At 37.6% G+C, this 22568-nt stretch overlaps 1 long non-coding RNA gene across 1 annotated transcript in view; it reads left to right on the forward strand.

The window, feature by feature from the left end:
- Positions 1–4250: 4250 nt before the first annotated feature.
- Positions 4251–22568, forward strand: part of LOC129058500 (uncharacterized) — a 127556-nt gene continuing 109238 nt past the window's right edge. Inside the window, exon 1 of the long non-coding RNA XR_010139341.1 lies at positions 4251–4529. This is a non-coding gene — a long non-coding RNA (uncharacterized LOC129058500). The remainder of the gene's footprint in view (positions 4530–22568) is intronic.

Below are 22568 nucleotides of genomic sequence, written 5' to 3' on the forward strand. Positions count from 1 at the left end.
AACTAGCTTCTTCAGAGTGAGAATTCTTGACCAAGAAAGGAAAATGTTTTAAAGATTGACTTTTTATATATTAACCTCTTCTCTTTCAAAACCTCTACCCTGTGGTAGGTTATGGAAACCTCCTTCATCTCATTGGGGATGTAAATTTTGCTTAAGTTTGTGAATGTCTCCTAGTCCTCATGCCATTTCTCCATCAGACTAATGGCATTCCTTCAGGTTTCATCTAAATGCCATTTTTTTTTTTTTTTCAGGGAAGACTCCTGTAAGTCCCAAGACAAGGATAAATCTTCTGTTGTAAAACTACACTATAATTAATCTCTTATATCTGTGTTGATCTGATTATAAGCTTCAGAAGAGCAGAAACAACAAGTGTTCTGTTTACTTCCAGATCTCCTGACACCAATCATGTAGTAGACACTCATCAAAGACTTACTGAGTGGAAACTGAATCTGATCTAGTTAAAGACCAACCAAGCTGCAACCAGGCTGGTTTGGAAGCTCAAGAGCTTTATCAGTCATGGTAGGCTACACCACACTGTCAGGCTTTTTAACAAAGACTTTTTTTTTTTTTTTTTTAACAAAAAGACATTGTTTGGTCAGTAGCAGGATTAAAAGTAGAATTTTGCATTTAGCTGCAAATATAGTGGAATTGCAAGTTTATTGCAATTTACAAAATTCCAAAAGATATGGCAAATATTTTTGCGTATTGCATTTTTCTAAGTATTTATTTTGGGAAGAGGCTGAAAATTTAACCTTCTTTTCATGGTCTCTTTCTTGTCTTATTTATGTCTAAAAGAAACTGATATGAAATGAACTGGAAACTTTAGGATTCTCTTTGTTCTTTTTAAACTCTGTTATTAAAACAATGTGGAGAGAACACTGAAATTGGTCTCATAAGCTCCAGATTCCAGTTCCCAATCAACCACGTTTTCTCTTCTATAAAACACAGACAATAATAATGCCAATTGCATAGAATTGTTGTGAAGATTAAATGAGATGATTCACATAAGACATTTAGTGCAGGACCTAGCAAATAGTAAGTGCTCATTAAATGATGATGATGGTGATGATAATGGTGATGGATGCTAAATTACTTAATATATCTGAATACTTCCTGTTTAATCTACATCACAGTATTGGGAAGTCATGTAAAAATGAGAAAAAAATATATGAAAGCACTCTGGAAATTACTTAATTCTAATGTACAACATTAATAATAGTAATAATGGGAGTGGTAAGTAATGGTAAGCATAAATGTTTCACGTGGATCTAACTCCTAAGTCATGCAAGGAGCACTCAGTTCTGTTCAGAACACACTGTGTTCTCTTTCTCTTTCTGTTTCCTTTCTTGGGAAATCTAGAGTTATGATTGGGAATGTAGTTTAAATGAGCCAGCAAAACACTCATCAAATGGTTTATTTTCCTAATCTTAGTGTATCAATTTCAAAACCTGAAAAGTTCATTTCATATTTCACAGGCTCTTTTATATATAGTGTCGTAAATGCCAAGAAAGTTGTTGACTTAACTTTACATTTGTGAAAAGTAACCCTTAGTTGGCAAACAAATACTCCTGAACTGAAGGAGATAAGCTTCCTGTATACTTGCAAGTCGCTGCTTTTTGTTTTGTTTCATTTTCAAAAAACAAAAGACTTTTGGTTCCTTAAATTCTTATCACAAATAGCACAAATTTCCAGATTCTCAGCTGTGTTGAGGTCTCTAGCAGAAGTTCATTGCATTTTCTGCCAGCATTCTCCTTTAGAGGTGCTTTTACAACCAATCTTTAAGCTTTCTAAGGTTCAAATCACAGCTAACTCTTCCTGTTCAAAGCCACCGAAGAAAGACATATTTCAGAGAATCTAAACGTGGGAAAATTCTGGGCATAATCTCAGAACTTCAACTTTCTATCCCATCAAATTTGACTTAATAAAACTTCTCTTTCTCTCCTCTTTGTTTAGCAATATTAATGAAAAATGAATACTGGGTAAGAAACAGAAGGAAAACAGGCAAAAATAGAGTATGGAGTACTTAAAATGGGTAACTAGCCTTTGAAGCATTTTTATTCACGTTATTCGGCAGATGCCCTCTGAAAAGTTTTCTGTTCATCAGAGTCATAAAATGTTATCCCTAGAATGTGCCTTCAAGACCACGATGAGTTAACTTTCTTCCTTTGCCAAGGAAGAAGTGATTACTTCAGCAACTGGTGGGTATCCCTTATATACGGGTATTATGCTCACTGTGCTTTTCTGCATCTCTCTTGTTAGGTCTTGGTTATCACATAAATACTTGCCAGCAATCAGTATAATCAGTGTTGGCAAAACACAAATGTTAATGCCTTTTAATCAGCTAGGCTTTTAGAAAACTTGGGCTGAAAGCCCGGAATAATCCTACTTAGCTCTACAGATGAATGGTGCAGCAAGTTTTAAGAATTTTCATTCTTAATTAATGATGGTGACAGAAATGGCAGTTGTGTTCACAGTGATAGAAAAAAATCACATAGTCATGTGTTGTGTGGGCATGTGGGTGTGTCTGTCCTGACTTCACCACATGTTTCACATTCCCAACTTTCTTCTTACATTTCCTTCTAGCTTCTGTATTATTTAGCAATAAGCCTGGGGCAAGACACTGCCTCTGCTACCAAATGTTAGTGGAGCAAATACACCATTAATATTTCTTTGGCACGTGGAGAGGCGGGACATCTATGCAGTTTGTCCTTCCCAGATATTCTCGTGTAGACCAAGTTGACCAATTTCTTTTCATAACTCAGGCCCTTTTGGCTGTGGGCCTATCTCTGTTCCTTCCATTTCCTTTCACTGCTTCCTGATAAGAAGGATAAGATTTGATGCCCTGAGTTAGAGGGCGAGGATATTTCTACTGCTAGCACATGCAGGTCAAAATCTGCTAGCACTTCTGCGGGTTCCACACCCATGGATTCAACCAAATGCAGACTGAAAATATTTGGAAAAATAATTGCATCTGTACTGAATATGTACAGACTTTTTTTTCTTGTCATTATCCTCTAAGTAGTACAGTATAATAGCTACTTACATAGCATTTATGTGTATTAGATATTATAACTACTCTAGAGATGACTTAAAGATTATGAGAGAATGTACATAGGCTATATGCAAATACTATGTCATTTTATATCAGGGACTTGAGCATCCTCGAATTTTGGTATCTGTAGGGGGTACTGAAACGAATCCCCCACTGATACCAAGAGAGGACTGAAACCTTAGAACCTAGTAGTTGATACCTTAGAACCTAAGCATTTAATAATAACAAAAAAAGCCATTTAGTCACTTAAGCTTGTGATTTTGGAACAAATTTTTGATGAGTAATCAAGATGAATAATAAAATTTACTTGATTATAAGAAAAGAGCTGCATTTCAAGAACTATGTTCACCTAAAAATATTCTCCATAATTAGAACACTTTAGATTTAAAATCTTAAACTGAAGTACGTGCCAGTGATTGCCCTAAAAACCTTTCTATGGACAGTTACATATCCTTGATGAAATGAGCACTATAGGGACACCACTGTCTAGTTTCACCCTAATACTTCTGCTGAGGGCACACCTCCACAGCCTCTCTGCCTGTCAAGAACTCTACACTTTGGGAGGGGCTTAAAGTACCCTAAGCTATAGAACACAATGAGGGGTCTATGTAGTGTCTCTGGATGGAGGGCAGCATACTCTAGTCATGAGTGAGCTTCATTTTGCTGGCATTTCCACTGTGGCTTGCCAGCAGCTGTTGATGCATGGTATTTTCTGAGAGAGATGAGCAGCTAATGTGATCCTTTAGCATAAGCAGATGAGGAACTCAAGCAAGGGACCTTGAGGGGAGAGGAGGTGGGGATGGGCTACAAAAAGTGGTTTTGCTTTGACTTCCAAGAGGATCCCTGTGCTGGACAGACAGACTGTTTTCTAATACATCAGCTTCTTCTAGTCATAGGTCCCTCCCCCACATCAGGGTTCCCCTCCACCCAAAGTTGTTTAATTGGTATTCTTTGAGAAACACTTTTATTGTCTGAGATTATGACCTTTCCCCATTTTTAAACTTAGAATGCCTGTTGTTCACAAAATGAGGGTGATGATAGATGGTATTTCTTGTTTTTGATGGGCCAACTTGGCAAAATTGACACTTGGCAGTTTTCTGACAATTCTACATTTTACAAAAAATTTACTGGTTGTTGAATTCCCAAAGTTGCGAAACTAGGGTGTTCAGCTCTTCGGAACAAGGGTAGCCAGGAAAGCTTGGAGGGGAAAAGGAAGATCTTGCAGACACTATAAATAAGGCAGACAAGGACATTGAGTGCCAGAGGAAGGGAGGAGCAAACAGGTACTAGACAGGAAATGGGTTAAGTCAGAGGAAGTGAGATTAAGCAGTAAGGAATGGGCCTTGCAAAATCGATAGAAAGGAATGTGAAAAAGAAGTGACCTCAGAGGCGGGGTTGCAGCACAGGTGCCTGCTGAGAAGACAGCAGAGCTCTTCCCTGGTGCATGTGGTAGTCTTGGAACTGGAATAAATGCCAGGTAAGTCAGACCTTGAAACCCCACTGCTAGTTTGTCACAATGAAGGAGTAGAGGTTGCTAGAGGCTTCTGATTCAGTAGAAAGGGAACTCAGATGTGATATCTTCCTTCAACTTAGAACACACGTAGTGGGGCTAGCCATGGGGTTTTCTGTGTTAGCAGAGGGAGGGAAATGTGGTAACAGTGTCCCAGGGGAGACAGGCACCTCTCCAAAATCTCCTGAACATAACAGGAAATAGGAAGATCAGTATCTTCACCCAAAACAGATATTGTTAATATTTTTAACACTTACATCCAAATATAATGGATGATAAAACAGATAATACATTGCTGTTTCAATTCGTATTTTCCTGATTAATAGAGATTCAACAGCTTTTCTGACGTTCAGAGTCATTTGTACTTCTTTTCAAATTGTCTATTTGAAATTGACCATTTAGTTTTCTGGTTATTAGAATTTATTAAGGGATAGAATATGGTGTGGTTTTGTTTTTGCTTTTTTAGAGACAGTGTTTCACTCTGTTGCCTTGGCTGGAGTGTAGTGGCAAGATCATAACACATTGCAGCGTTTGAACTCCTGAGTTTTTTAAATTTTTACCTACTTATTTACATATGAGATTAAGATCTTGACCTTGGACTCAGAGAGCCTGGGTTCAACTCTTGGCTTTGCTACTTATGTGTGATCTACTTCTTAGAGCTTCAAGTACATAATCAGTAATGAGGAAATTCTATGTAAAGGGCTTAGCACAAGATTTGGCACCTTACATGAATGGTTGTGATTGTATTTAATAAAAAAAATTCAGATACTAATAATAAAGACCAAGTCCACTCATCCACTCTAGTCAGTTAATTCTGCTTCAACCTGAAACTTAGGCTGGGGTTCACACTGGGGTTTCTATTCTGAGTTGTGCTGTTAACTGCTATTCCTGAGATACAGGATATATACTATAGACATAGATATGGATGAGATATTATTGCACCTCATCTGCTCACTTTGTTATGTATTAGTTACCTCTTATAAATAGCTTAGAAATGTGAAAATATGTTCCCACGTCAAGAGGTTTGGAAGTTTTTGCTATGTGGGATCTTGACTGAGGCAAAGTACAGAATCAAGCCGACACAATCTGTAGGGACCAGCCCCACAGGGTCGGTGGGTCTCTCCCCGTGTGCGGGGATGAGAGAATGTAGAAATAAAGACACAAGACAAAGAGATAAAAGAAAAGACAGCTGGGCCCGGGGGACCGCTACCACCAATGTGCGGAGACCGGTAGTGGCCCCGAATGTCTGGCTGCGCTGTTATTTATTGGATACAAAGCAAAAGAGGCAGGGTAAAGAGTGTGAGTCATCTCCAATGATAGGTAAGGTCACGTGGGTCACGTGTCCACTGGACAGGGGGCCCTTCCCTGTCTGGCAGGTGAGGCAGAGAGAGGAGACAAAGAGAGAGACAGCTTACGCCATTATTTCTGCATATCAGAGACTTTTAGTACTTTCACTAATTGTCTACTGCTGTCTAGAAGGCAGAGCCAGGTGTACAGGATGGAACGTGAGGGCGGACTAGGAGCGTGACCACTGAAGCACAGCATCACAGGGAGATGATTAGGCCTCCGGATAACTGCGGGCAAGCCCAACTAATGTCACGCCCTCCACAAGAGGTGGAGGAGCAGTCTTCTCTAAACTCCTCCGGGGAAAGGGATACTCTCTTTCTCAGTCTGCTAAGTAGCAGGTGTTGTTCCTTGACACTTTTCGCTACCGCTAGACCACAGTCTGCCTGGCAACGGGCGTCTTCCCAGACGCTGGCGTCACCGCTAGACCAAGGAACCCTTCTGGTGGCCCTGTCTGGGCATAACAGAAGGCTCGCACTCTTGTCTTCTGGTCACTTCTCACTGTGTCCCCTCAGCTCCTATCTCTGTATGGCCTGGTTTTTCCTAGGTTATGATTATAGAGCGAGGATTATTATAATATTGGAATAAAGAGTAATTGTTACAAACTAATGATTAATGATATTCATATATAATCACATCTAAGATCTATATCTGGTATAACTATTCTTGTTTTATATTTTATTATACTGGAACAACTCGTGTCCTTGGTCTCTTGCCTCGGCGCCTGGGTGGCTTGCCGCCCACAACAATCGTTATTGAGTTGTAAGTTATGACAGCAGTAACTGAAGTGAATGAAGCTTTGAGTATATGAAAAAGGGAATAAAGTTCCAGTTTTCCACTAGAATATTTTGGAGAATTATTTGTCATTATTATCAATAATTATAATATGAAACTGATAATGTAATTTAAAATATCCTTATACAATAGGTATAACTAAGGTCATTTCATAAAAATTGATAATTTCTCTTAAGAGTTCTATTAAGAATATATGCGACTAAATAATTTTGAGAGAAAATATGGAATATTTCTTCTATTTCCTCTTATTACTGAATTATGTGTAAAGCCATAAAATGTTACATAAAGGACTTATAAATGTCACCCCAGTCTCTCTTACCAATAATTTTTATTTTATGAAACTGGAATTTCTATTAAAATGAAATAGGTAGAATTAGGAATTTACAGTAATAATCTTGATAGCTCTGTGCTTCAGAGACTATTTCCCATTGATCTCTACAAATTACATGGAACTTTTGAGAGGAAGCAGATGTTATGTCCTCTTGGTGGATATCAAATGCATGTGGTCATGAAGGGGCTTGTTGAGTGAAAGCATGCAAGAAACCAGACTGGCATCACAATCTAAGTCTGTCAGTTCCCAAAAGTGGACCCCTTGGCTCAAACAAAGCCAAGGGTTGAGGCAGTTAGGTTGATGATTACTTCAACTGCCCTGCTTCTTGCATCTCTAAATGGTGCTTCTATCAATTCTAGGAAAATGAACAATTATGAAACAGTGTTTGGATTTACTTCTAACTCAGGTGGCTTTCCTCGTTATAATCATATAGGCTGTTGCGAATGGCATAATGTCTATTCATCTCCAGGTTTTGCAGAATGACAGAGATAAAGTAAATGGGACATAATTCTTTATTTTAGAAGGAATTTGTTTTCTAAATGAGAATGTAAATGGGATGATATGTGTGAACATGGACATGACAGTATCAAGCCATCACTGAGAACAACCAAGCATCTGCTGGTAGCCTGTGTGATAAAACTTCAGCTGAATGGACAGAAATATCATCAGAAACAAAGTTTTTGTTGGTGGACTAACACCATCAAGATTGACCTTTCTGGTTTGGTGACTGATGGGATTACAGGATTGGGTGCACCAAAGAAGTCATCTCAAGTCTTTACAGGTTACTTGTTACACCAGAGCTTTGTCTTTCTGACTCTCATATGTGCTGCTCTATCATGGAATTTTCATGCTCCATTAAAAATTAGATGTGATTTTTTTTTTGAAAGAGGATGAAGACAAGGGATGGAGAGAGAGAATTCTTTTCAGACAATGGCAAATATAGTGAATTTTACTACTCAGAAAAAAATAACTCTTTGATAAGTTTCTTAGAGATCTCTATTATATAATAGCACAAAATATACATGGCCATGATGTGTTTGATCCAGGCTGTCGTGAGTGAATGACACAATTGAAAGTAAACTAAACTCCCACATACCCAAAAAAGTCCAGGAAATGGTGTTGATAACCACTATACACAGACTCAAGGGCATTTGGTGCCAGGTTCCAAGGGAGCTGCATTGTATCTTCAAGTTAAAGCCAGTCACAGAACTATCACCAGAGGCTGAGTATGCCATGCTACTGAGCAAGATCTCCTAAGAGTGGCACAAGGCAGCATTGCAGCTGGACTGCATGGGACAATGAAACACATCTGGACTACAAATGGAACACCTGGGTCCTAGTCTCAGCTTTGTTCTTCAGTAGTTGTGAGTTCATGGATAAATCATTGTACTTTTTACTATCCCCGTTTATTTGTTTGTGAAACCAGAAGATAGGAATAGATTATTGTATTAGTCAGGGTTCTTTAGAGGGACAGAACTAATAGGATGGGAGTTTATTAAGTTACACGAACACATGATCTCACAATAGGCTGTCTGCAAGGTGAGGAGCAAGGAGAGCCAGTCCAAGTAACAAAACTGAAGAACTTGGAATCCAATGTTCAAGGGCAGGAAGCATCCAGCATGGGAGAAAGATGTAGGCTGGGAGGCTAGGCCAGTCTAGTCTTTTCATGTTTTTCCTGCCTACTTTATATTCTGGACACGATGGTGGGTGACTACATGGTGCCCACCCAGATTGAGGGTCCGTCTAACTTTCCCAGTCCGCTGACTCAAATGCTAATCTCCTTCGGCAGCACCCTCACAGAGACACCCAGAGTCTATACTTTGCATCCTTCAATCCAATCAAGTTGACACTCAGTATTAAACACCACAATTATTTTCAAGGTTTTTTTTTAGCTCTAAAATGTTAATGATTTGCCAGTATAACTGGCAATCAATTGTCACCCTCTTTCTTTCATTTGTTTTTCATTTTTAAAGTGAAGGGTTTAAATGTATAATGTTTTCTCTTGGTTTATCCATATGTACTTTTATTTCAGTGAATGGAGAAACACAATTGACATTTAAATTAAGGACTATTGCAAATACGGTATCTGTCTTTCTTGAGGCTATAGTTCTGTAGCAATAAATAGTATTCTTTGATAGCTGGGATATGACCAAAATTCCACAGAAATAGGACAAAACAATGCTTACCCTAGTTGCCAGAAAGTTGGCTTTCAATAAATGCATAATTTTCTGGTGTTTTTGATCTCAAACTCCACCCTACTGCAAAAATGCAATTTGAGCCAAATACCATATCCAGGGATGAGGTAAATTTAATCTCTTTTTGTTCTGGATGAAATTCAACTGATTTTCTTTTTTTTTTTTTTTTTTTTTTTTTACTATTTTGGTACAATCTTCAATAGGAATTATTATCCTATTTAATAGATCATATTTTTCAAAAATATGTGGGCAGTAAAGATAGTATCATAAAATTTATATCCACCAAAGTCAATCTTTCTAATAAATAGTTGGCAGCTCTAAATTATAATGAGAACGTCTAATTTATTTTGAGCCCCCAATTTATTAAAAACGCTTTAAAGAGATATCATCTATATTTTATTCAACCATTTTCCATTAAATGTACAGTTTTGTCAGATTAATTTTAGTTAGATTTAAGCAGAGATTCCTTCTTCCTTTAAAAATGTAATGTTTACAGTCTAGTCTGCACTCATTTAGGTATTTCATCAAGTATGATGTTTGTTTTCTATCAGCTCACAATTATGGAAAACCGTCTCTATAATAAAATAAAATAAAAGCATACATTCATGATAGAGTCATATATGGCATGAATGTGATACATACACATGACACAATTAACTATTTACTAAACAGCGACTGAATGTCTGCTGTAGTCAGGCACTTTATTATACACTGGAGGTACAGCAGTGAGCCCAAGAGACACAATTCCTAACTCACATAGCTTATTATCAACAGGGGAATGATCGCTCCAAAGGCACATTAACTTCTTTCTCACACAAGTGTAGGAAGTGCAGCAAGCACTGTTGCTGCTTGATGTGGCACAGCGATACTGAGTCTATGAACCAGAAGGAACTGAAAGATGCCTTTTGTACCTTTTGTGGAGTCCTGTGCACTCACCATGGACCCCAGAAAGAGATATTGGATATTTCTAGATTCCTGTAAGAGCAATTACCAGTACTTTAAGAGAAATGTCTGCCTCCAAACTGGATTTTCATTTTTTCTGTTTGACTTTTTTATGCTTTGGTAAGCATGAGAGGCAATATGATCTGATAGCTAAGAATCTGAGTTCTGGAACGAGGCTACATGGGTTCAAGTCCCAGCTCTGCTATTTTGTAGTTTTGGGACCTTAGACACGTGACATACCCCATTTTCCTCACCTGTGAGATAAAGATGATACTGTTATCTACCCCGCTGATTTATTGTGGCTTATTGTGAGTACTACATTAATTAATAAATGTAAAATGCTTAGAGTACTGCTTGGCATATAGGAGGCCCCCAGAAGATATTATTATACATAATAAAAATCTCACCCAAAATATATATATTTGAGAATTATTTTCTGTATATTTTTGTTATAATACATTATTTTGGAGGTCTTTTTTTTCGTTTTCATTTTGAGAGAAACCTTTGTTAATGGCAAAAAATAAAAGACCCAATTTTGATAAATATGAAGATGCAGGCTATGTTTTAGGGGCTTCTCTCCCTGAAGCCTCTCCATGACTTGGTTCTGGTCCCCTCACTTTCATCCTGTGGGCTTCAGGTTCCCTATACAACAAAAACACAGAACAGATGTTATGAGGCTGAGCTAATGGCCGCCCTTGGCACCAAGCTCTTTGACTGATGGGTTCAAAAGCTTTTCCTCAGCAATTCAAGAGTGCCAAGAATGAGTGGGCCAAGAAGGAGAGTTATGGCTCTTTGCAAACCCAGAAGGAGCAGTTCTCAGTCTGCATTTGACATGTCTGAGGCTTTAGAAGACCGTTTTGTGGTACAGTTGAATCCCCAGTGTGCTAAGTTCCCAGGGAAGAAAACCAATAACAACAGATCCCACAACTCATACCATTTACTAAATGGGCTTTCTCGCAAGTGGGGCTCTGGGAGGAATCTTACAATTTCCTGCTGCTTTGTCTCTGAAGGGTAAGCAAGGAGAGTTGTTCCCATTTCAGCTGCTTTTGTTTCTTGAGACCTGTGTGGAGAGCGTGGCTATGTATTTGATTATCGTTTTTGCTTCCATTCTGCTTGCCTTTTTGTCAGCTTTGCCTTTTATGCTGCCTGATAACCCTCAAATTTGAGATAAAATTTAAGCCAAACTTCTAATTTCACCTGTTTGGGGTTTTGGATTAGAAGAATTCTCATATCTACCTTTCAGTCTCAAAGAAGACAGAAAGTGGAGGGAGCATGATGACAATATGAGGCAGGACATCTCAGCCAGCTGAAGTGTTACAGAAACACGGCAGACCCACATGAGACTCACACCAGAGTCTCCAAAGAGCCATTTGTTATCTGATTTAACTAACATTAACTTTTTTCACTTAAATATGCTTTCATGTAACTAGAATAAACAGAACTTAATAGTTCCCTAGGGATCAGATTCCTGTTTCTGGCAGGATTTTGTAATCAAGTCCTTGAAACACATTCTGTCTGACAAACACTGATATTCTAAAAACCTAATTCACCACATTTTTGAAGTGCAAAACTGTGCAGTTTCATCCTTCAAAATGCAGAAATTCATATTCAATAGTCCTTGACCTTAACCAGTTGATATTTGATGTTAGTTTTAATATTTTTGTGTCCCACTCACCATTTGAATGAATCCTTGTGGCTTGTTGGCTTACCCAGAAGGGAACAGCTTGGAGACTGAAGGACCTGAGCTAATAACTGTCTTAGTCATGAGAGTGCAATATCATGATTTGGGTGTCCTCATTTCTTGGGTACCTTATATTCTCTCCCTGAAGAGAAATGACTTGGCTGAAGTAAGAAATGATTGAGCTGTCACTTCTAAGAAATCAGGACTGTAATACATTAATAACTAAATTAGGGAAATTCTTATTATTTATTACCAATTAGCCATAAACAACTAGAGAAATGATCTTGAAAATTTCTCCTTTTAATAGGTGAGAAAACTGATTAGAAGGGCTTTTATGATGGTGACAGTGATGTTTTTAAAATTTTTTAATTTTAAATACATTTTTAGGGCTTTGAAATGACCTTTCCGTTTTAGTGAAAGATAAGAAGTGTTTGAAGAAAAGGTTGTTATAAAGAAAATAAGAAAACATAAGGATTTTAATAAATCCACTGAAAGAATAGTAGAATGGATAAAGGGAGGAAGGGGCCAGGGTTGCATGAGACTGTGATCAGTGGATAGAAAAGTGGCAGGCATTTGGGTCTAGACTCTAGGGCACTGAGAGGTCTTGACACATGATGACATCAAATTAATCAATTAAAACTGAACCCAAGCTGAATATGTTCTAGGTGTTTAACCTATGTTTGCTCTATTCCTCTTGTTTCACTACCACCCTCTGCCAAAAACATATTTTTTGCTTCCTATACATGCTCAGTAATGCTCAAACTGGAAGGAAAAGGAATGGGTAGAATTAGAATAGGCAGATTTGATGAAGAGGGTGTTGAGAATGGCATGAACACGGAATGTGGCAAAAACCAAGGTATGCTTGTGCAAGAGTAAATATGCCAGCAGGGTGGGAAAAATAGGAGATACAACTGGGAAAAAGACAGTTACTTTCTACATAAGTTCTTAAAAAAAGTCAAATCTGCTTTTTGGTTTCAGAAGCTGAGAAACACTGGAATCTTGAGAGCTCTGTGGTTCTCTGGCACTGTGTTTTCTACATATTTCCTGGGTGCGATTCCGTTAACCGTAATAAAGACATATAACACTCCAAGAAATGAATTTAACTACACCGCTTTTATTTAGTTAGTTTTCATCCAAGATCTAGTGTTTTTTTAAATGCTGGATTGCTGGGCTTCTGCTTACTTTAATATGATGTAAAGAAAGTATACTCTCAAGTGTCATCTTGCATGCTGGTGCTTTGAAGACTGAAATAGGAGAATGTCTGAGTCATTGCCATAGCCAGTGGTTATTTTCCAGCTCCCTCTCTGTTAACATGTGGTCATTAATATGTTGTGATAAAACATATGGTTCCATAGTTTAGCATAGTTTCTTGTTGTTAAAGAGGCCAGGGTGTCTGAGCATACCTCAAACTCCACAGCACATTCCGGCCCCAGCCTACATTCCTGCCTGATCTCCTCCCATTATGCATACACAATTATGTTCCAGAAATCATACTAAACTTTTCTCTTTTCTTTCCAAACATGCCTCAGTACCTTTGTACTTGCTATTTTCTCTTCCTGGAATTCATTTTCCTTCTTCTAAGACTGGTAATCTACATTTCATCCTTCAAAATTGATTTAAAATTTGGCTTGTTATGTAGAATCTTTCCTGACTCTCCTGGGCTGATTTCATGAATCACTTTTTTGGGCATTGCCAATTCTATGTCCTCACAGTACTCTTTAGCCTCTCTAGCTCAATAATAGGCTACTGAAACATAGCTCAGCTAATTTTTATAATTCCTCAATGCAACTATTCTTTTAATGTCATCTTTCCAAAACATTATATTTAACGTATAAATAATTTGTAAAGGAAGGGTAGCTTATTGTTAAAAGCAAATTGACTTACCACTTTTTTCAACACCCCAAAGTTGAGTCTGTGCATTTTTAATATTGCTCCTCTAAAGACTTTTCAGGACCTTTGTCCTTTGGCAGTGGTGTTTGAAGACATGAGAACCGTTTGTTTTTCATAATCCATCCTGGAGATTTAGGCAGTTCCACTTTTAGAACTGATAAAATAATTCTAAGATGTGTTCAAGAATAGCAGAGTTTTTAGTTCATTTCCTATTTGATGAAACTTTTGATTTTTTTCCCTTAACTGAATTACATGTCACTGAAAATTAAACAACTTCCTTACAAATTTTCTGAAAACTTTAAGTGACCAAGTATTTAGAATTTTCCTGGTAGTGGTCTGTCAGGACCTATGTATTCCCACTAAACTCTTTTAACTTTAAAAATTCTATGATCTTTCCTCAAATTTGGAAACTTTTATTGCCTTAATTTCATGACTTGTCATGTTACAGTGGTTGACTGAGTATAGAACTTTCATTTCAAGGTTGCATCATAATTTATGCTCTTTGAAGACAGTAAAAGCAACAGCAGTCTGAATTTATGGGAATGTTCAACAGTTTCGTTATCTTACTCTCTCCAATATTTTATTCTTCTAATTTTCTTCCTGGGAGGAAACTTGTGGAAGCTCCAGTGCTTTACAAGAATCAAGGGGAGAATACAGGGATTATAGAGAAAGATCAATGTGCAATTTTTTTTTTTTTTTTTTTTTTTGAGACGGAATCTCACTCTTGTTGCCCAGGCTGGAGTGCAGTGGTATGATCTCCGCTCACTGCAACCTCCACCTCTCGGGTTCAAGTAATTCTCCTGCCTCAGCCTCTTGAGTAGCTGGGATTACAGGCACCTGCCACTACGCCTAGCTAATTTTTGTGCTTTTAGTAGAGACGTGGTTTCGCCATGTTGGCCAGGCTGATCTTGAACTCCTGACCTCAGGGGATCCTCCCACCTCAGCCTCCCAAAGTGCTGGGATTACAGGCATGAGCCACAGCGTCTGACCCCAATGTGAACATTTTAAATTATTTGAGAATGGGCTTCAAACTCTCCTCTCTTTAAGGGGAGGGGATTTTGTCCACTCTTTTTTTCTTTTGACAGGGTCTGGCTCTGTCTCACAGGTTGGAGTCCAGTGGCGCAATCTTGGCTCACTGCAACCTCCACCTCCTGGGCTCAAGCTATCCTTCTATCTCAGCCTCCCAAGTAACTGGGACTACAGGTGCATGCCACCATACTTGACTAATTTTTTTATTTTTTATTTTTTGTACACACAGGGCTTCACCATGTTACCCAGGCTGGTCTTGAACTCCTGAGCTCAAGCTATCTGTCCTCCTCAGCCTCCCAAAGTGCTAAGATTATAAGCGTGAGCCATCATGGCCAGCCTGCTCTTTGTTTTCTCTTGAAAATGTGATAGTCAGAGCTAGGACAAGTAGAATTGTTGAATTTGTAAGAGCAGGATAGATTAAGATGACACTTTCATTTTAATGAGGAAACTGAGGGCCACAGAGATTAGGGCCTTGTCCAAGTTTACACAATTAAGCAATCTCAAAAACCTGAAAAATTTCAGAGGCAAGTGAATAGGCCTGGCTAAAACAGAGGGGATCAGGTTTTATTTAGTTTTGGGAGAATAAAAACATTGGCATGTGCAATTGCCTTGGGGGCAAAGATGCACATATTGGTTACATCTGCATGTCCTTCCAAACATTCACAAACATATGGGAATGAATTATAAGTAACAATGAATGTGAGATAGCTTCATGTTTTCGTGACTTACTTTTAAATCCCATATCCCACTTACGTTCTACTTTTAGCTGTATTGCCCCTGGCCCAACACATGCTAACTGGATTGTTTCAAATACCAGACATGTAAAGACACTAGCCAAATAATTTTATCAGTACTCCTTTACTTTTGTAATATATTCTCTATAATTAAAAAAACCTTGAAAAGTCCTATTTATGCATCAAATGGAGACTTTTAAAAATAAATTATGACAAAGTTTCCAACATACATACCTAAGTGGAAAAAAAACAGAGATAGAATAATAGGTATTTTATGCTTGTGGACATTTAAAAATATTCATGCATGTATATGGGAAATTTCCAGAAGAAAACACAAAATAAGTAACAGTGGCTATGCTGTGTAGAGGGATTGGGGGTATGAAGTGAGAGATAAACTTGTTTTTTATTGTATAGAATTTGTACACAGTATATGTGGGTTTTTCCCCTCATATTTAAAAATAATTAAATAAACACATGCCTTGCCCATAACACATTTCCTATCAAGGACCTTTAGGTGAAGTATGGGAAATAGAGCTACTTCTCTCTCTCTTTTCTTCTTTATCTTTTGCTTGCTGTGCCAATGGTCTTTTTCTGTTTGCTTTCAATTCCATCTCCCTCCCTTTCCCTATAGGTTACAAGATAGAACACCATGTGAACTGCATTTCCAGGCTCCCTTGCCAGGAGACTTTCATCTAAGGTTAGCCAGTAGGGGGCACTGGGAAGATACTGGAAGGAAGGAGCAGGGAAGAAGGGAGGCTAGTTCTCCCCAGCCCTCTGCTCCTGGTGGCAGCTCTGGTCCAGTCTCCTCTGTGCTTTAACTCCCTCTTTAGTCCCAGCTTTCAAGAGGCATTCCTGTCAGAGTTCCAGCATTTTTGGTGGGCCCAGTGCTTAGACCCTAGGAATATCGTCCTCTCCTTTTGTCCTTCCAGCTTAGGGATATTAGCAACTTTCCACTGTTAATAATTTTTTGATGGCATCTTCCTTCATTTACTCTTTCAGCTATTCTAATACCTTTATAATTAGTTCCCACATTAAATTATCTTATTTAATTATTATATGTCAGGACTCTGTATTGCTAGCTGGGCCCTGACTGATAGGGTCACTATTGAAAGTGAGATGTTTCTAGCTCCTATATTTTAAAAGTTATTATTTGTGTATAGGATAGCAATTAATTTTATGTATGATTTTTATTATTTATAATCTTATGTATTCCCTTATTTTATTTTTGAAGTTATTTCTAAAGGTTTAACCTGAAGGCCTTGGCTGGAAATTAAAACCAAGAACCCTCAAGCCTTCAACCTCCTAATATGGCTATTTCAGTTTGATTTCCGTTTGACTTGAATTGTTTGAGAATGTTTCAGTTCTTGGTTTGTTGGCCTTAATTGTTATTGCAAATTTCTTATGTCTGGCATCATAATTAAAAACTATTATCTATGTGTAGCTCCTATGGAAAATCTTAATACATTTGCTAGTGTGAAATAGTATAGGTGACATTCTTTAATTATAATATAAAATTTAAGGAAATTTTCTTTATGGGCTAACTTTAACACGTTTTCCATTTGTCTTTAAAAGTTGCTTCATTTGATTTTATATATGTGTGTATGTATATAACATCCATATTATTATGTTACTTATTTTTTTCTGTATTGGTACTTATTTTATTTTATTTTATTATTTTTTTTGAGACTGAGTTTCACTCTTGTTGCCCAGGCCAGAGTGCAGTGGCATGATCTCAGCTTACCTCCCAGGTTCAAGCAATTCTCCTGCCTCAGCCTCCCAAGTAGCTGGGATTACAGGCATGCACCACCACGCCTGGCTAATTTTGTATTTTTAGTAGAGACGGGGTTTCTCCATGTTGAGGCTGGTCTTGAACTCCTGACCTCAGGTGATCCGCCCGCCTCGGCCTCCCAAAGTGCTGGGATTACAGGCATGAGCCACTGTGCCCGGCCGGTACTTATTTTAAATCTATATCATTTGTCAAAGACTGTGTGTATGTTTTGTATTACTATCCATTTATGTCTACTTCTTCCAGTTTTTTGCATTATGCATTTTGGTGTTATATTATTTGGTGCATAGATATTAAGGATAGCTAGGTAGCTAGGTCTTCATTATGGAGTATATACTTCATCATTATCAAGTCCCATTCTTTGACTAATTTAATAATTTTTGCCTTGAAATTGTAATTTGCTTTTTAATTAAAATGTTCTGGAATGTTTTTCTCTAATACATCTTTGAATTTGTTTCTAATTCGTTTACTTCTCTTCATGGATATGCATATTGGATCTTATTTATTTGTCTTCCATATTAATTTTAATTTATCTTAATTCTTCTTTCCAATGATTTTGAATTATTTTTCTCGTGTTCATTTTACTCAGTGTTCTCAAGTCTAACTTCCATAATTAAGTCTGTATTTTTGGTGATATTCATTAAAAGATGTCTGCTTCTAAAGTGGATTTTATTTCTGAATGATTCATATTTATTTCTTTTATTTCCTTGCTAAATTCTGCTAGCTTACTTTTATTATCCTTCTATTGGCTTGTCTTTTCTTTTTTGAGCCATTCTGTCTTGTTCTAAATACTTCTTCAAAAAGGCTTTATTTAAAAATTTTTTTCAATGTCATTGAAAATTATTTGAGGAAATAGTATATTTCTTCTATAATTGTTACATTTAATTTGTGTGCCTCTTTTGTATAATTTTTTAATTTTTTCTTGTAGTATCTCTATATGTTGGTTTTATTCCAGCTTCTTTCTGATATTTTTCTCATCTTTAAATGGGGCCATTGTTTTGGGGGGTAGCTAGCTATTTGCTAAACAATAGTCTGAAAAAGGGCTGGGGAAGTAAGTTGGGGCAGAAGATAGCTTTATTATGGTTATGCTGTTTCAATTCTTTTTCCAAAGTTTCTGCCAGGGGACAGATTTTTGCTCACTTCTTTCACAGATGTGCCCTTTCAGTTTGCTTATCTTGCAATGGAGCAATGTGTTGGAATTCGTATTTATTAGTTTTACTTTAGCAATTTTGAACAGCAACTGTAAAACAGCAACTGTTACCCACCATCTCGCCTTGCCATATTGCCAGCCTAGTAGTTTGAAAGATGGTGTGTCTGTCTCCTTCATCATTTGGCCCCACATTGCCTGTCACTCTACAATTTGCTGTTTCAAATAAAAAATCCCTGGTCAGGCACCTTAGGGCTGTGTCTCTTTCCTTTGTAGAATTCCATGCTCTGCCTGAGGTCTGTTAAGGTATGCATCTATTATGCTCAATTGAATCCAAATCTCACTGTATTCCTCATAGTTTTTTGTTTGGTATTGTAGTAGCTAATATCATTTAAAATGGAATTTCCTTGTTTTTTTTTTTTCTTATTGTTATTTTCAGCCAATTTCAGAGAAGAGAATAGAGGTAGAAGCATCTTTACTTTGCAATCTGTAACTGTAAGTCTGTAGGTCAGTTTCTGTCAGAATGGTAACAAACATTGCTGGGTTCACTCCCAACAGTTTCTGATAAAGCGGTTCTCCGGGAGGGTCCTAGAATTTGCATTTCTACAAGTTCCCAGGTAATGATGTTGTTTGACTACGGGTCATACTTTGAGAACCCTGGCTTTAGTTTATTTATATAATAGCAGCACCATCTCTAGGCTTATCTAGTAAGAGATAGATTTGAATCACAAGTCATAAATGTCAGAGGGAATTTTGCTGAATTCTTCATGTAAAATGAGAAATCACTATGTGTTTTGTAAGACTGCTGTGTACAGACTTTCTTAAAGGTCAGTGAAAATGTCTAGGGCTATTGACTTGGTGGAAACAGTTTTGTTCATTTTTTTCCTCAAATAATCAATTTTACTCAAGATTGAGCTAATTCTTTTCCCGGCTGGTCTCAAGTTTTCTAAATGTAATTAATGCTCAGACTCATGTGTTTAAAGTATATTTAAACAGGCACTTCTTTGCTCTGAACTTCTATCCATAGTTTTTAGTTTTGAACTACTCAGCAGATATCTGACATATTGAACTGAGCTCTACCCACGTATTCCAACTGAATGCTTTTCACTCTGGCCAATGTATTTTTAGGTTTGACAATTTGATGACTTGCTCATCTCTATCTCAATTTTCCTGTCTTTCCCAACATAGGACAGAGATTGGCCCAGTAAATGCCATGTTTAAAGCAGCAGAAAGCCCAAACACACTTAAAACTTGATGATTCAGGTTAATCTAGAGAAAACTAGAGATTTGATAGAGGTAATGAATTTTCTGGCTATGTATTAATAATGAAACCTCTGTAGTTATAATAAGCTTTAATTGGGTGAAAGATTTACTGAAAACTTAAAAATTCAGAAGCTGCATCTGGGGAAACAATTTAATCTTTTATTTGTGGTTCATGTTAACTTTTCTCAATAGTGTCATTTCTGCTGCCCATAAATTGTAAGCTGCTCTACATACAGAGTTCAAACCTGAATCTATGCTGTGAGCTGAAGGATAATTCTGGCATTTGTTAATCTACACCAGAAATGCCGATCTGTAATAATGGGAAGCTTTGATGACTGGAAAGTACTATAATCTCCTTTAAAAAAAGTAATGCTGTCAATTAGAGGAAGGCATAATGGGTCCTTAATTTTAGCAGGGGTTCCAGAAGCATTTATTGAGTTTAAACCAAGTTCAGAGCCATGTGCCTGGGAAAACTATTTGAAGACATGTACAGTTGTCAAAAGAGCCAAAAGAGCAAAGGCATCATAGCATTTTCAAGTATTTTACAGTTTTTTCTCTTTACAATCCATGTCTAATAGACCCAGCCCACAACTATATAGATAGCTATAAGTGATTTACCCATTAAGATCAAGAAGAAAAATAATTAAGGATCAAGTAAGAGGGTTGCTTTAAAAATCAGCCAGAATAAATTTAAAAGAGAAAAAGTTGGCTAAATAACAAGATGACAACTGTCAGGCCTCCCAAAATACTGTTGTTCTTTAGGGCCTGACCCCATGGTTTTGGATGTAGCCTGGAGTATGAGTGCTGCTGAGTGTTTGCTACTACAGGCTTACTCTATACCCTGGCCAGCCACCACAGCCTCACTCTATATCCTGGCCAGCCACCACAGCCTCTGTCACTCACATGGGAAAGACACTTTTCTCTTTTATTTAGTGAAAGGCTGCTGTGGCACTCACTTGGTGAAACTAGATTAAAGCTGTACACTTATGTGATAGTTACTTTCCCTAACTTCCTGGCATGTCATTTCAACAGTGTGCCTCCCTCCAGGGAGGGCTATAGGCTTCTCAACACATGGCCGTAGAATTTCTGCTTGTGCCTGGGTAAAGCCGCCGGGCAGTGATATTTGTCCATTTTATATTCCCATGTGCATATTTTCTTTTCTCAGTTGTGCCATTATCTAATAGAAGTCTGTTTGTGTTTCTCACTGAAAACACACTATTAATATTAATAACTGTAGCAACTGCTTTACTTACTGTTTGTCATCTCTAATTTCCATAACAATTTCAGTAGCACAGTTCTTAATATCTCCACTTCACAGATAAGAAACTAAGGTTTTGAGACAAGATCTTGTAGCTAGTATCTGGTGTTACTAGCATTCAAAATTAGCTTTGTCTGAATCCAAAAACCCATAGCTTCTTCCCTATTCACCCTCTCTGATATTGCTTTGTCTTGCTTTATATTATATGGGAAAAGTAGAAGCAGAAATTACTTTCCTTTGCATTTCTAATGCAATACTGTGGCCTATAGCCAGGAGGTTAGTGTAGCAGGATGACTTGCTAATTTCCAGAAACCAAAGTGAAGAATGGGCTAACTCAGAGATTCAAAGTAGCCTTGGGATGATTTTTCAAACCCGCAGTCCAAGAAGAATGACAGAGATTGAGCCCACATAAACCTGGTTGACAGAAAGCTGCCCATAGTGTAGGTGGTTAATTTTGTACAACTGAACTTAGAGCTTAGGATAGGAACATCTGACTCCAAAAAGGGGCTGACCAGTTGAAAAAGTCCACAGTCCTTACAAATCTCAGAGATTTGACCAGGGAAGTAGAAAGCGGATTTAGCTTGGCATGTGAAGCTGCCGAATGAAAACATTTCAAGTATGCAACCTAGACTTGTTTTTCCCCCCTGAAAAGGACTAATATGGAAATCTCGTCTCATAGAGACCCCTCCGGAAGTTCTTCACATTACTGTGAGTATCATTCTTTCTCATAAGCTAAATGTACATGCAGCTAAGGAATAAAGCATTCTAGCTATGTATTTGTTAAAGATTAGGCCTGCACTGGAATTTTATAGCATCAATGAGAGAGAGAGAACGAAACAAAACCCCAAAAAGATAACATTGAATTAAAGTGCAGGTACTAGTCTGTGAGTGCTAAGTCTCAAGATTAACTGACCAGTCAAAAACTAAGACCAATTTGCTTTCTAAGGCCTGGATGTCTAGGCTACTCTATCTAATCAACACAGCCAGTAGTTATTTATAAATATTGATGCCTTTATTGAAAAAGTAGAGAAAAAACTCACCAGAAAAAAAAGAAATCAGAGTATTTCATAAAAGCTTTGCAAAATACAAATATAAGAATAATTATTAGGCCCATGAACTCAGAATTAACTTCTCTTTTCCCAGCTCCTTCTTCTACTTTGTAGTACTTCTCACAGTAAGAGATTTTGGCAACAAGAGCATTTATTTACAGCAAACAGAATTTTTTCACAGACCTCGGATTTTTATGAAAAATGAACAGAAGCAACAACAACAGCAATAAAAGCCCAAAGGGGGAAATAAGAAAAATAAAAGAGTAATTGAATTCCTTTAATCCCGATATTCTCTGTGTCCTCCCTGAATTCATATGTTGAAATTCTAACCTCCAATATGAGGGTATTAGGAGTAGGAGGTGGGGCCTTTGGAAGATGATTAGGTCATGAGGGTGGAGCCCTCATGAATGAAATTAGTGCCCTTATAAAAGGGACTCCAGAGAGCTTTCTAGTCCTCTCTCTGCCATGTGAGGACACAAGGAGAAGCTGGCAGTCTGCATCCCAGAAAAGGGTTCTTACTGGAAATGACCATGCTGGCACCTTGATCTTGGATACTTCTAGT

Source organism: Pongo abelii, chromosome 2 (genome assembly GCF_028885655.2).
Source record: "Pongo abelii isolate AG06213 chromosome 2, NHGRI_mPonAbe1-v2.0_pri, whole genome shotgun sequence".
Classification (NCBI taxonomy): Eukaryota; Metazoa; Chordata; class Mammalia; order Primates; family Hominidae; genus Pongo; species Pongo abelii.